Source organism: Leuciscus leuciscus (assembly GCF_965113295.1).
Source record: "Leuciscus leuciscus genome assembly, chromosome: 9".
Lineage (NCBI taxonomy): Eukaryota > Metazoa > Chordata > Actinopteri > Cypriniformes > Leuciscidae > Leuciscus > Leuciscus leuciscus.
Window position 1 is genome coordinate 2464707 of NC_138733.1, and position 14637 is coordinate 2479343.

At 38.2% G+C, this 14637-nt stretch overlaps 1 protein-coding gene across 36 annotated transcripts in view; it reads right to left on the reverse strand.

The window, feature by feature from the left end:
- Positions 1-14637, reverse strand: part of LOC309506206 (NACHT, LRR and PYD domains-containing protein 3-like) — a 231371-nt gene that overhangs the window by 131937 nt on the left and 84797 nt on the right. Inside the window, exon 1 of one of the 36 annotated variants that reach the window (XM_082179896.1) lies at positions 1819-2135. The exons of 34 other annotated variants lie outside the window; for them this stretch is intronic. The gene's annotated coding sequence lies outside the window, so the exon portion shown is untranslated. Of the gene's footprint in view, positions 1-1818; positions 2136-14637 lie in introns of those variants that run through there. One more of the 36 variants, XM_082179895.1, reaches the window with a different exon arrangement.

A 14637-nucleotide genomic window follows, 5' to 3' on the forward strand; every position in this document is an offset into this window, starting at 1 on the left:
AGGGGCATGAGAGTTGTAAACATTCAAAATTTTGGCTAATCGACCCAATCTGCCAGACTTGCCGACTGCAGCTTTAATCTTTCAGATTTGGGTCTGGATTTCCAGGCTAATGAAAATTAACTCTAAAATACATTTTATTAAGCAAAATGTCCAGCACATTAAGCTAACTACAAATATTAACTACAAAAATTATATATTTGTAGTTATATATACAAATAAAAACTACAAATGTTTATATATATATATATATATATATATTATAAAATCAACATAGAACACAAAAAAATTGCATTTTCTGCATGTCCCCACTCTCTATCTCTAAATTTTACCATGAAATATAATGATTAAAATCCTTCAGAAATCTTAAGTTCTTAAATCTTAAATTTTTTTGGCATTGTTGTGTGACTTTATATCCAATCTATGCTTTACATTTTTTATGAGAAAAAAATATTGTATCTAATATAGATAAAATACACATTTTCTATTCGTGTCCCCGGGTTTTCGCTCAGTCCTGTTACCAAGTGTTCATTCCTGTTACTATTTATTATTATTTTTCTAATAAAAAATAAAGGTAAACCTGTTTTTATCAGTTTTGTTTGGTCCATCATTTATACAATTGTTTAATAAATTAAATTATTTTTTAAAAATATATAAACTTGAGGCTTCGGTCTTCTTTAAAATGAAAAAATGGCTTTGTGTTTTTTATTAAAATGCCTTAATATATAGTGACTTTTTTGTCACAAATATCAATTATTTGATCATATAACCAACAATTTCTTTAAAATAAACACTTTCTTGAGTGGAAAACAAAGGAATGAATTGACGTCTATCTTCTGCTTAGAAACCTTGTAAAAAATTAAATAAAGTTGCCTTTGACCAATACACATTTTGAATAGTTAAATATGTGTAGTATTAGATTCAGTGTTGGAAAAAAAAGATTAATTGTTAATTTTGAAGAGTTACAACAAGCATATGTCGCCCATTCGGTGGAATGGCATTTTACCTGCTCAAAATGGCGGCAGGAGAACTTACTTTCACTTTCTATGTGTGACGTGTGTGTGTGTGTGTGTGTGTGTGTGTGTGTGTGTGTGTGTGTGTGTGTGTGTGTGTGTGTGTGAGAGAGAGAGAGAGAGAGAGAGAGAGAGAGAGAGAGAGATGTAAACAGAGACGCGCGTTCACGAAAGCACTACAACGCATGCGTGTGAGAGCAGACGTTTAGATTAATACTTTATAAAGTGGTAGCCTAAATTATTTATTTTTTGAGCAAACAAAGCACTCGCGTCTTTTTCGATTTGTTTTATCTGTGTTACTTTATTTTTTATATTCTGTGGTTCATTCAGTTTTGTTTTTCTCTCTTTCTCGTACACCTTCTTCCAGCTCTGAGGGAGATTCCGTTATTCCCGTACTTTATTAAATAACATTAACAACTTCTCCTTACCTTCTCTATACTCAAACGTTTCAACGTGATATAGCTTGTTTTCCAAGTTTTAGCTAATGCTCATTTTAATTCTCCCATATTAAAAGGGACATTTTGTTGTTCATCCTCACAGTTTTCCTTTCTTCTTAGAGACATCTTTTTTTGTTTTGGTGTTTTCTCTCTCTCTGCCTTTTCTTCCCTCCGACAAATAATAAATCACTATTCTTTTACATGTGCATTTTTGTACATTGTATAGCCAACCCACAATGAGGTTTTGACACGGAAGTTTGCATGGTTCATAATTTATCTCGAGTGGATTTCTGAACAATATACTCGATTATCTCTAGATATAGGCTATATCTAATCAACCGTAAACATGTAAGGAATAATAATATACTCACAGACACTGAATCTCGACTTCTCGAACGATCTTGTCGTGCAGAGCTCAAGTTGTGCAGTTTACAGTAGTTTTCCAGCTGCGACACAAGTTTCAGAACCAAAGTGATGATTCGTTCATTTTGAACAAACCTTTAATATGACTCGGAACTACCGAGTTGTCTCAGAAAAAAAGATTTATTCATTTTGCTAAACGAGATTCAAAGATCCGAGTCCGTACGTGAATTTTTAAATGACTAATCCGTTTAAAGGTGCATTGCGCAAGTCTCTGAGTTTTTGCAGAACTATGCCTCCTCTGGCGGACAAACCTGCCAGACACAGCCAGGTGACCGTGCCGTGAACGCGCATGACGTCACGCCCAGTCTCAAATTCCGACCCGAATCCCTCTTATTTATTTTACTGTAGGCTACAGGATTATAGAGACAATCTCAGTGATCAGAGAAGGGCTCATTCAGCCCATCAGGCAATTGTTTAAGCATGTATGGGTTAGAAAACGGGTATTTTTAACATGAAAAGTTGCGCAATGCACCTTTAAATTATATTAAGAACACACATACACACAGAAAGAAAGAGAGAGAGAGAGAGAGAGAGAGAGAGAGAGAGAGAGAGAGAGAGAGAGAGAGAGAGAGAGAGAGAGGGAGATTTATACAAAATTAGAAAAACTTTGCCCTATAACTTCATAAAATTAAACAATAAAACACTACTTAAACATTTATTCTGTGAAAAAAAGTGACTGTATCCTACTAGCAGAAAGATATATTGATGCCTGTCACAAAAAGAGGGAGGAGTTGACTAATCAGTAACTTAAGGAAAAAAAATAATGTCAAATGTTTTTGAAATAAAAAGCCTGTTGAATTGCACTACTTGAAAAAAATAGGCATTGCATTAACCATGCTTGCATTTTAAGGCATTGTATTTTTAGGGCTTGCATTTTTATGGGCTGAAATTTAACATGGTTGAATATTTAAGCTGTGAATATTTCAATTAAAAACATTTCAAACACATTTTCATTATTAAAAATTCAATAATCCATTTTCACCTTTCATATTTCACTTCCAAAATATTCAAACTGTTTAAAAATACAACCTATAATATTCAACAGGCAATTTTCGGTCCATTTTATTTCGCTTTGAAAATTCGCTTCCACAAATTCAGTGGTTCAAATTCGACAGAAAATTCAACATTGACATCCAGGAACTGCAGGAAAAGCAATAGATTGCCGAGCATACTCTCCATCTGCTGTTAGTCGACCTCACCAGCAGGAGGTGCAAAAGCGCGTGTTGTTGACGAAGACCAGCAACAGTTAGAGCAAGTCATTAATTCATAAACTCATTTACAGCAATGTAAGTGTATTTGTGATTATTATGACGGCTGTTTTATGTTAAATTCAGTCTCTTCACAGTTACTTTTCCTGTAGCCTACATGCATCTTTCTCTACCGTGAACGAGATTATAATGTTATTCCCTGATGCGGATATACAGATCCAATGTTACATTTTTGAGGTTGACACATATTTCTCTTGGTTGTTTAGTTGCCTTAACTTTATCTTGTGGCCATGTGCTGCATGCAGACTATTAGGGTTTCCCTCAATACTTCAGGATTCCCCTGCTGGACATATAAAACGCTTAATGAAGCTTAATGTACTGTAGCGTTTCGCTACTAAAAGTAAACAGACGGATTCTTCCTCCTTCTAAGGCTTTATTCAGGAACTGCAGGGTTACTGTTATGGCCGTAACCCACACCGTACAACATGAAGGGGAGAGATATAACGTGCTGTCTCTGTTGTGTTGTTAAACTCACTCTGTCTTCCCGCTCCCAGGCCCAGCTCTTCACTCGCTCTAGCCCCTTGACCCCGCTAAAACCCCGCCCCTTAAAGAACCAGGGACTAACAGATAGAACCACTTGTGAGTCGATTAACATTGTCGAGCAACATAACACTAACTAACTAGTCTCTTCCATTTATACTGACATTACAGTACTAATACAATGATATAAAAGACCAAACTCGCAGGCAAGCAGATGGACTCAGAATATGAACATAATGCGCAAAGCTTAATGCTGAGCGTTTCCCAGTGATAGACTGGCATAAAGATGGCTTGATGTTGGACATTCGCACATTTAGGGACCGTCTCTAAAGTGTATACGACTTTGGTACACACGTTTCTAACCTTTTCTCTTTGACTGCTCTGTTTGCAGTATGCAGGAAAATAAAGAATCCTGATTTCATCTATATTCTGAGTGTGTGTGCTGATGAGGGGTGAGAGAAAAAAAAAACAAAGGTCACATATATATATATATATATATATATATATATATATATATATATATATATTAGTGATGCTCCGATCAGCATTTTTGGGGCCGATCACCGATTACCGATCACCAAAATCATGATCTGCCGATTGCCGATCACTGCCGATCACAGAATGGAAATATGCTAGAGTCAAGAAAATCTTGAAGAACCACCAATATTTATTTAATTGTAGTTAGAAAACAAGATAACATAAGGCTACTGTAGGCCACCTTTTCCAAATAAGGCACAGTATAATTTTTCAAAACAAAGAGGGGTCAGGCAGACTACAATGGATGTAGTTGAGGAACTAACTACATCAGATCCAAAAAATAAAATAATGACAACGACATTTGAGGTTATTAAAACAGTAAGTCCCGCCCCTCGACTGCCAAAAATAAAAGTGTTCGAGCGAGCAAAATCAGCAGGCGAGAGGAGATCAAGCGCGAGAGTGTGGGGAATGATCATGCGCGCGCGCGAGGGCAGAGATGTCATGCGCCCGCGCAGGGTTTGAATGAGCTCGCGAGTTCCCGTTTCCTCGCGCGTAGATCTGTTATCCTCTCGCGAATGTCATTTACCGCGCGCGCCAGCATCAGTTGTGCGCTCGTTTATAATTGCTATTGAATTGCCGTCATAGGAGAACTCATTTTGCCACTGTTAAGCAAGCTCTGCTCTGCTGTTGTGTTGCCGCGCATGCGGAAAAGTTGCGCGAGTTATTTACGTCACGTGATCGGCTTTTTTGATCGGCGCTTTTGGGGGTTGCCGATCAAGCTATTTTTTGCCAATATCGGCCGATCATGATCGGCGGCCGATCAATCGGAGCATCACTAATATATATATATATATATATATATATATATATATATATATATATATATATATATATATATATATATATATATATATATATATTGCCACCTAAAAGTTAACGTTTTTTTGTGTCACGCATGTTTATTTCCCTCATATTAGGCTAAATATAAAACGCATGTAGACCGATATTTTTCTAATGTCTGGACTCCTTTTTTTAAGGGAGTATGGATATATAAACAGACGTTTCACTATTGGTATTAATGCATTTATACCATATGCTGAGAATTTATATTTCAAGTTTTGACTGCACGTATTTGAAAAAAACGTAGCCTACTTTAAGATGCTTCTTCAGGTTTGAGGTGGAGTCTTTGGACACTGAAAGGAGGTTGGTTGCTGGCAAGCAGAGGCTGCACTGCACAGTTATATTTCGTTCTCCCTTCTCTTTCTTTAATGTGAAATGCTGTTTGAATTTCCAAGATAGAAACGCATTCTTGCCCTGGCTCTGTTGTTTCGGCTCCATCTCTACCTCTAGCTCCCGCTGCTCCTCTTCCGACTCCATTGTGACTGATCACGCAAACCGCGCATTTTTTTTCGTTTTCATATTGGGGCTTCTGGGAAATGCATGGAGTTGCCTTAATTTATTTAGAGAGTGAATAAACTCGTGAAACAGAGAAGTATCGTCATGTAATCCATTGATTTCAACAATGTAACTGTATTCTAAATACCAACTATTTAAATTGTAACTGTAACGGAATACAGTTACTCATAATTTGTATTCTGAATACGTAACGCGGGTACATGTAGTTACTCCCCAACACTGTGCAAAGCGAAATAAAATGGACCGAAAATTGCCTGTTGAATATTATATTTTTAAACAGTTTGAATATTTTGGAAGTGAAATATGAAAGGTGAATATGGATTATTGAATTTTTAATAATGAAAATGTGTTTGAAATGTTTTTAATTGAAATATTCACAGCTTAAATATTCAACCATGTTGAATTTCAGCCCATAAAAATGCAAGCTCTAAAAATACAATGCATTAAAATGCAAGCATGGTTAATGCAATGCCTATTTTTTTCAAGTAGTGCAGTTCAACAGGCTTTTTTATTTCAAAAACATTTGACATTATTTTACTTCCATACGCGCTCACACACTCATGCACACACACTCGCATGCACACGCTCACGCACACACACACACACACACACACACACACACACACACACACACACACACACACACACACACAAACACTCACTGAATTCTAAATTGTTTATAGAATTCTGAAATGTTGATTAATTGTTTTACTTACCTTTTTATTTTTATTTATTTATTTATTTATTTATTTATATGTATGATGATTGGAAATGCTTTGGCAATACATTGAAATAATTGTCTTGCCAATAAAGCACATTTGAATTGAATTGAATTGAATTGAATTGAGAGGGATCCTGCTGCAAACGTCACAGGCCGGAAGTAACGAACCATATATGCCTTCTTATTAGAGTCGCGGCTCCTACAGTTTGTTTAGCGTAATTTTCTTTTGTTTCATGCATACAAGCTATTTTTGCATGGATTTGGTAGGATTTATATTATGTACAAAATTTTATAACAATACCTTAGTTACTAAAAATACATGATCTGATTATTTACTGATATTTAAATTAATGAAGTTAACTACTGTAACATTAGTGTTTTCCATTTGAGATTCACTTCATGTTCATTTTGTAGACGGAGTATAGATATTTAATGTCAATTATATATTTTTTATTTTAAAATAAACATTAAATTAAAAAAATGTGCAACGTACTTCTCATATAAAAAGACATTGGTAACACTTTACAATAAGGTTTCATTTGTTAACATTATTTAACTACATTACTTAAAGTGTTAGTTCACCTAAATATGAAAATTCTGTCATCATTTTCTCACCCTCAAGTTGTTCTAAACCTGTATGAGTATCTTTGTTCTGTTGAAGACAAAAGATACTTTGAAAAATGTTGGTATTATCAAAACTGATAATTAATTATTTGTTCTGTACAAATTCATATGTAAAAGTGTAGTGATTTATAATGAATAATTCATCAGAGAAGGGAATAAATAGTATGGTTATGAGGAACCCACTTCTATACAAAATAACCCTGAATTTGGTTACATGTCGTTTTTTCCCTAATAACTTGCAAGGTGTTTGATATTCCATCATGTAAGCAAAGTAAACAGTGATTACAAGCTGTTTGGTTTAATTTCTTTGACATGTTCTGTGCGTAGCCACGATTTATCTCGTCAGACCGGCTATTTGTAGCCCATTTAAGAGTCAAAACTGATTATTTTGGCCAGGCAGCGCATGAGATGGTTGATATCATCATGTTTGCAATGTCAATAATATCTACTAGATATAAGTGCCATTTCATGACATGGTCGATCTGTAGTCACGATTTAGCTGTGAATTGGACGGGTTGTGCAGTCTGCTTTTAGTCCAGCTGGCGTAGTTGAGTCAATCTGTACACTCTACAAAACACTGGGTTGAGTTATTTTTAACCTGAGGCTGGGTAAATATAGGACAGAACGCATGTTGGGTTCATTTTACCCAGCAAATTGGGTTGTTTATTTAACCAAGCATAATGTCACGGTTGTTAGATCCGCTGTCTCTCTCACGTCTTGTGTGTGTGGTGTGTGTTCTGATTGTTTCGTGTGGGCGTTACCGCTGATTGTCTGATTATCTCATCAGCGCCAGCTGCATTCCATCAGCCAGCTTATTTAATGCCTTGTCTTTCGTCTTGTGTTTGTCAGATTGTGGTTGGAGCTTCCCCGTGTTGTTCCTGTTCCTGTTCCTGTTCCTGTTCCGAGTTCATCGAGTTCATCATGTTGTGCTGATTCCTGTTCCAGTCTCGTTGTGGATTCTACACTTGGATCATCACTCATCACTCTGGGGAATTCTTCACTCAGTTCATCACTAATCTTTCCGGGGTTGCCCATCAAAGTCCCTGCGTCACCACTCTCCTGCTGTCTGCTGTTGGACTTTGTTGTATTCCCAATAAAGAGATCTTTTACTTGCAACTTGCATCAGCATATACTTTACATAACGCATAATGGGTTGATTAATTTGTACTATAATACTAGCTTATTTTTTTAACTTCATGCATTAATTAATATTTACGGATTAACTTAAATCCTCTAAACTTTAAAACAATACTCCACAACTACTGGTTTGCATGATGATACCTTTATTTTGTTATCATATTTTACAGTATAGCATATTGTATATCGTTTTTAATACATACAGTTAAGCTCGTTTAACAAAAATTAGAAGTAACATTTAGAAGTAATTCAAGTGTAGTCTCTCCATAATGTTTTTAAAGCAGGTAAATACAATAATTGTTTTCTGTCAAAATTATATTTTGAAATACTATCACACAGTGCTAAACTTATAATTTTTTTATATTAAGGCAACATGTTACATAAATAGGCATATAATATTACAGTGATATTTAACACGTCCATAATATTGCTGCACAAAAGAATCGAGCATTTTGGGTAATTCATGGTCTGTTGTAAATAGTTTTTTAATGCTTTTAAGTTCCCTTTTATTGTTCGATGGTTGAAGGGTAGAATAATGTCACTATTGTACACAGTTATTTATTATTGCGTCCATAGAGCGAGCCTTTCACTGATTGTTTACAGTTTAACAGAAGTTACAGCCATAATCATAATCGTGCAAAGCATCATGGGGTGTAGGAAAAAGGTGGATAGTAAGTACATTTAGTTAATTGTTACTACTGAGCATTTAAATGTATAATTACACTAACACGGACACTGGAAAATAAAGTGTAATTGTTAATTCTAATATTATGTAAAATGTCATTTTATTTCTCTCATAAAATCCTTACCTCACTGGAGGCCATGAAGTGTCATGGAAACACCTTGAGGACTTCTTTAATCAAGAGAAGCACATTCACCTTCACCTATCACAAATATGAGTGTGAAACTGGCCACTCAGGTCTTCAGCCACTCAGTCGCAGCTGGTAATCATCATGTAACCTCGATAACAGAACAAAAAAAATAACACATTGATATTACAACCCAACTTCATCCTCAACACAGATATTCAGACCACGGTGCATCATCAGAAACTTCCAGAGGAAGTTTTACACAATGCCAGATTTTTAGAGGAAATAGATCGACTCTATGATATTCTGAACTTCAGGTGCAAGATTATAAACAAATGTGGAAATAAACCTGGTAATTATATGCTTTTCTCTACAAACAGCAACCCACATTGTGATTTTTGTAGATGCTTGAAAGACACCAAATGGTGGAGAAGACCACTCTCCTCTTCCAGCATCATCACTCTGAATCCCTCTGTTTAAAATGGCTTGTTTAAATGCACTTTTGTCTGTGTTATGTGTGAGGGAAACATCATGCATCACATCATATATTGTCGTGAGGAGTTGTTACATATCAGGAGGATTACACCTGACAATTTGGAATTATTTGCCAACATTCCAGAGGATATACTGGATGTAAACAACACTGGATCGCCACCATGGGGAAATACATCTAGCCCAAAAAGACGGAGAACTGGAGTGGTCTCCAGGTTCAGGAGACGGCCCTACCGGCCCCCACTACCGGCTCTGATCTTATCCAACGTGCGATCCCTTAAAAATAAAATGGATGAACTGCTTTTAACACAAACGGACAGGAATTACAGTGACTGCTCGGCCTTCTGCTATACCGAGACATGGCTGGATCAATTGGTTCCTGACGAGGCGGTAACCCCCCCTGGCTTCACTATCTTCAGAGCCGACAGGTCAGTCAAACTATCCCTCAAATCTAAAGGAGGGGATATTTCTCTCATGGTAAATCAGCGCTGGTGTAACAATTCAACAATCCTTCATCGTCACTGCTCTCCCGATCTTGAATTCATCAGTTTGAAATGCAGACCATATTACCTCCCGAGAGAATTCGCCTCAATTATACTAATCGGCATTTACGTTCCACCACAAGCTAACGCTAACACAGCCATTTGCGATCTCTCCCAACACATCTCGTCTGTTGAAAACTCCAACCCTGATACGTCTGTCATCGTGTTAGGTGATTTAACCACACAAACCTGTCATCCAAACTCCCAAACTACAAGCAACAAGTCACTTGCCACAGCAGAGATAGCAAAACACTGGATCACTGCTACATCTTTTTTTCAGATGCTTACCGGGCATTCCCGAGGGCTCCACTGGGAGGTCTGACCATGCTGTGTTGCTCCTCATTCTGAAGTACAGACAAAAGCTTAAATCCATTAAGAAAACATCCAAATCTGTCAGGTCCTGGTCCATAGATGCCATTGAAACGCTTCGAGGGTGTTTTGAATGCACGAATTGGGACATATTCAGTGTAGCTTGTGACTCCCTCGACGAACTCACTGATACTGTGACGTCATACGTCAAGTTCTGCGAGGAAATATGCATCCCCACCAAAACAGTGACATTCTATGGCAATAAAAAAACATGGTTCTCCAAAGACTTACATCTCTTACGCAGAGAAAATAACTGTGCGTACAAAAGTGGAGACAAGAGTCAATACAGAATTGCCAAATATAAACTACGAGCTGCAATAAGGAAAGCAAAGCACAGTTATGGAACGAAACTGGAACAACAATTGTCATCAAGCAGCTCAAGATCAATATGAACAAATCTTAAGGACATGACAGGCTACAAAAAACGCCCCATCTCCCCCTTAACAGTGATCCAAATCTCCCAGACATATTAAATAACTTTTATGCAAGATTTGAAAAACCTACCTCACCAGTCATTCCTCCTTTACAGATTTGGGTAAATAAAGATCTATTTAGTTTCAAATTAAACAATGGCTGACACAGCTCAGAGCAAAAATAACAAAAACAACATTTAAATGTGTGTCAAAAGTGGAGACTAAAAATTAATTGATGTGCTTGAAGAAAAAAAAAAATACTCCCTTGTTTAAAAATATTTCACTGGACCTTAGCTAAACAATAAACACATCTGATAAATTCATTACCAACGTGGTCACTTACTTCCATCACTTACTTCAATCTGTAAGGTCCGGCAAAGTACCACCATGCCAGAGTGAACCATTGTTCTCAGTGTCAGTGTGATCATGCACAGAAACCTGATGGCTGAGAGACTGAAGCTCCTCCAAATTAAACCATGATTGCCTTGAGGTATTTGCTCCTTATGGCAGGACATTGATGTCGTGGAGTCTGTTTGCAAGGCTCTAACTCCACTTGCTGACTTCACTGATGGCCTTTCTGGTGAAGAACATGTGAGTGTGTCGTTCCTGAAACCTGCAGCTCTTCAATGAGGAGGTCTTGAAACCAGAAGCTGAAGACTCAGAGCTCACCAAGACCATCAAGGCTACTGTCATCAGCTCTCTGAATGAGGAATATGACCATGCTGCCACTGATGACCTTCTGAACATACAGTAGCATCCCTTGTTGATCCTCGTTTCAAGGTATTAGTAAACGGGTACTAATAATGAAGAAAACAGATAATTAGCAAGACTTCTATATTAACCATTTTTCTTGCTCTTATACGTTTAGAACCTGTTGTCTGTTATAAGAGGCAAAGCAGGGACCGGTTTCACCCTTCAGACAGAGAACTTTCAACTGCACTTAACAGTGCATCAGTAGCGAAACATCATTATTTTCAATTATAGACCCACAAACTGTGTGACAGACGACTGCTTCCAGCTTCTTCAGTCTCCCACTATGGAGTGCATTGAACAGGTGATGCATAATCATATATCACTAGACTGACATGTAAAAAACTTGAACCAAATTTAAATTACTTACCTTTCCTTGCATGCTTTACCTGAATAACAATTCCTCTGTATTCTTCCTATTCTGCATTCCTCTTCTAACAAGAATGAGACTGGTCATGATGATGATGATAATACAAATGAATTGCTTGCAAATGAAGCAGTAAATTGAACAAAATACAAACGTCATAACACAGCATGCTCACGCTGATATCCTAGTGTGTAAACATAATTTGTAACGCCATGTCTTAAAAATTTATGTATTCAAGTAAATGTGAAAAATTGAAACAAAACTATACAACTTCAAGCAAATGCACATAATTTGTAACACTATTACAGAATGTTTTGCCAGAAACACTAGTCTGTGTCTTTAAGAGATAATGGGCCCTATCTTGCACCCAGCGCAAGTGACTTTGTACACCGACGCATGTATCATTCCTATTTTGCACCCGCGCAAAGCGGACTTTTCCCTCCACAGAAGCACGTCGGTAAGTTAGGAAATACACTTGCGCTCCCGGGGGCGGTATCAGCGCAAAGAGGAGGCGTGTTCCGGCGCAAACGTTCCTTCATGCTATTTTGCAGGTTTAGAAAACAATTGCGCCACTAACCAGGAAAAAAAAAAGTTTAAAGTCAGTGGCGCGTTGCGCATGTTATTCATATGCTATTTTAAGGGCGCATGCTTGGCCATAATCAATGTAGCGTGTGCACAACGCACATACACTTTGATTCTCTCATCTACACAGAAGCAGCAGTTTTCATTTTTGCAAATCATACATTATTACGATAGATAGATAGATAGATAGATAGATAGATAGATAGATAGATAGATAGATAGATAGATAGACAATTTATTATAAAAGCATACATCTAGCTTACACATTTACCCAAATTATCATACTCCTGTTTAACCGAAGTTAATTTGGGTGGGTTTCTCCATTTCAATGTAACTTCTCTCTTTTACGGCCGTGACGAGAGCGTTGCTCTCCTCGACTGTAAAGCGCTCCTGGCGCGCGCCTGGCAAATCCGCCGTTACAATAGCAATCCGCTATGGAAAAAGCGCGTCTGCTCTTAAAGGGAATGTGAGATGACGCTCTGATTGGTTTATTTCACGTTACGCCCAAACCACACCTATGAATAATGAAGCTACTTTAGACCAACCCATTTTAGATTTGCGCCTGGCGCAAGAGTCATTTATGCCGCCGGGAAAATAGCAACAGCGCCGAGACCCGCCCACAAAGTTACTTGCGCTTTGCGCTTGACACTTGCGTTTCAGATCGTTAAAATAGGGCCCATAGAGTAAATGTGCAAAATGTCAACATAACAGAACGATGCTATAACTTCTGTGGACATAATGTGTAACACTATTACAGGTGTGTGTGGTCCGTCAACAGTGTGTGTGTTTAAAGCTGGCCTGTTGCAGGACACAATATTGGCAGCTGTACTAAAAGCCGCTCTGAGGGTGAGCTCGTGGCAGGAATACACAAGTAATGTTTTCCAGGAGGCTGAACTCTGGGGTGTGTTGTTGAGTTGATCTTCCACCATGCCAGGGGGTTGTTCTTGCTGTCGGCATCAGGAGCTTGCAGGAGCTGTGCAGCCTCAATAACTGCTGTTCTGGAAGATCAGATGTAGACACACACTGAGTGTAGGACTTGATGAAAAAGCTGCCAGTGTCTTCTTCTGCAGTTTGGCTGGTGTAGCAGCATCATCTCCTTCGCCTCCTCCAGTACAGTGGATGATGGGAATGCAGGAGGAGCTTGTGATGTGCTCTGACATTCATCCAGCATCTGAGCCACGGCTCTGGGTTTCACAGCCTCAACCTTGTCATCTTTGATGGAGCGCGTCTTGAAACGAGGATCAACAAGGGATGCTACTGTATGTTCAGAAGGTCATCAGTGGCAGCATGGTCATATTCCTCATTCAGAGAGCTGATGACAGTAGCCTTGATGGTCTTGGTGAGCTCTGAGTCTTCAGCTTCTGGTTTCAAGACCTCTTCATTGAAGAGCTGCAGTTCAGGTTTCAGGAACGACACACTCACATGTTCTTCAGCAGAAAGGCCATCAGTGAAGTCAGCAAGTGGAGTTAGAGTTAGAGCCTTGCAAACAGACTCCAGGACATCAATGTCCTGCCATGAGGAGGAAGTGCCTTGTTTTTTTAATCAGCTGATGAACTTTAGCAATGGCCTTCTCCTGCTCTAGCACTCGTGCTTTCATTGCATGGCGAGACCCTGAACTGGTGGAGATTCTGTGATCAACCTGTGCTTTGGCAGCTTGAGCTCCTCTTGACCGGCTGCTCGTTCTCCTTTCTTTTCCATGAGAAGGAAAAAGCACTGAGCACTTTTCTGCACACACTCATGGCTCTCTGGATCCTCTGGTCTCTCATACTTTCCTCTGATGATGAAGAAAACAGAATATAGGCACATGTATGCAAACTTTATATGATTATAAAATAACTTCAAGTATTTTGTGAATGATGATAAATTACAATGTTATGACATTTTCAACATAACAAGCAACTATATTTAACACTAGGTCTGCCTCTTTTTATCCCACACTTCTGAGTTCAATAAAGGCTAATTCACACAACCCAAACACACTGACATAATCTGACTTGATCACGCCATGACAACTTCAGTGCCAACAAAGTTCGGGAGAAGCACATTCAGATAATTAACCTACTTAACCCAGGAGAAGCACATTCAGTTAATCAACTCAATTAAGTTCTCTTACAAGAGGTCTCTCGTACTGCGTAAGATATCTTACGCTAGGGGAAAATCCTTTTCCGCGAGATATTGAAGCCAAAAATTATCCTTAATTTTGTAATAATGCAAAACGCGTTGCAGCAGCAATGCAGACATAGGCGAGACAGCTCGCGCGCCTATTGGCTGCTCTGCGGCAACTGCAGCAGCCTATCGAGCGAGGCCTGGCGTGACGTCA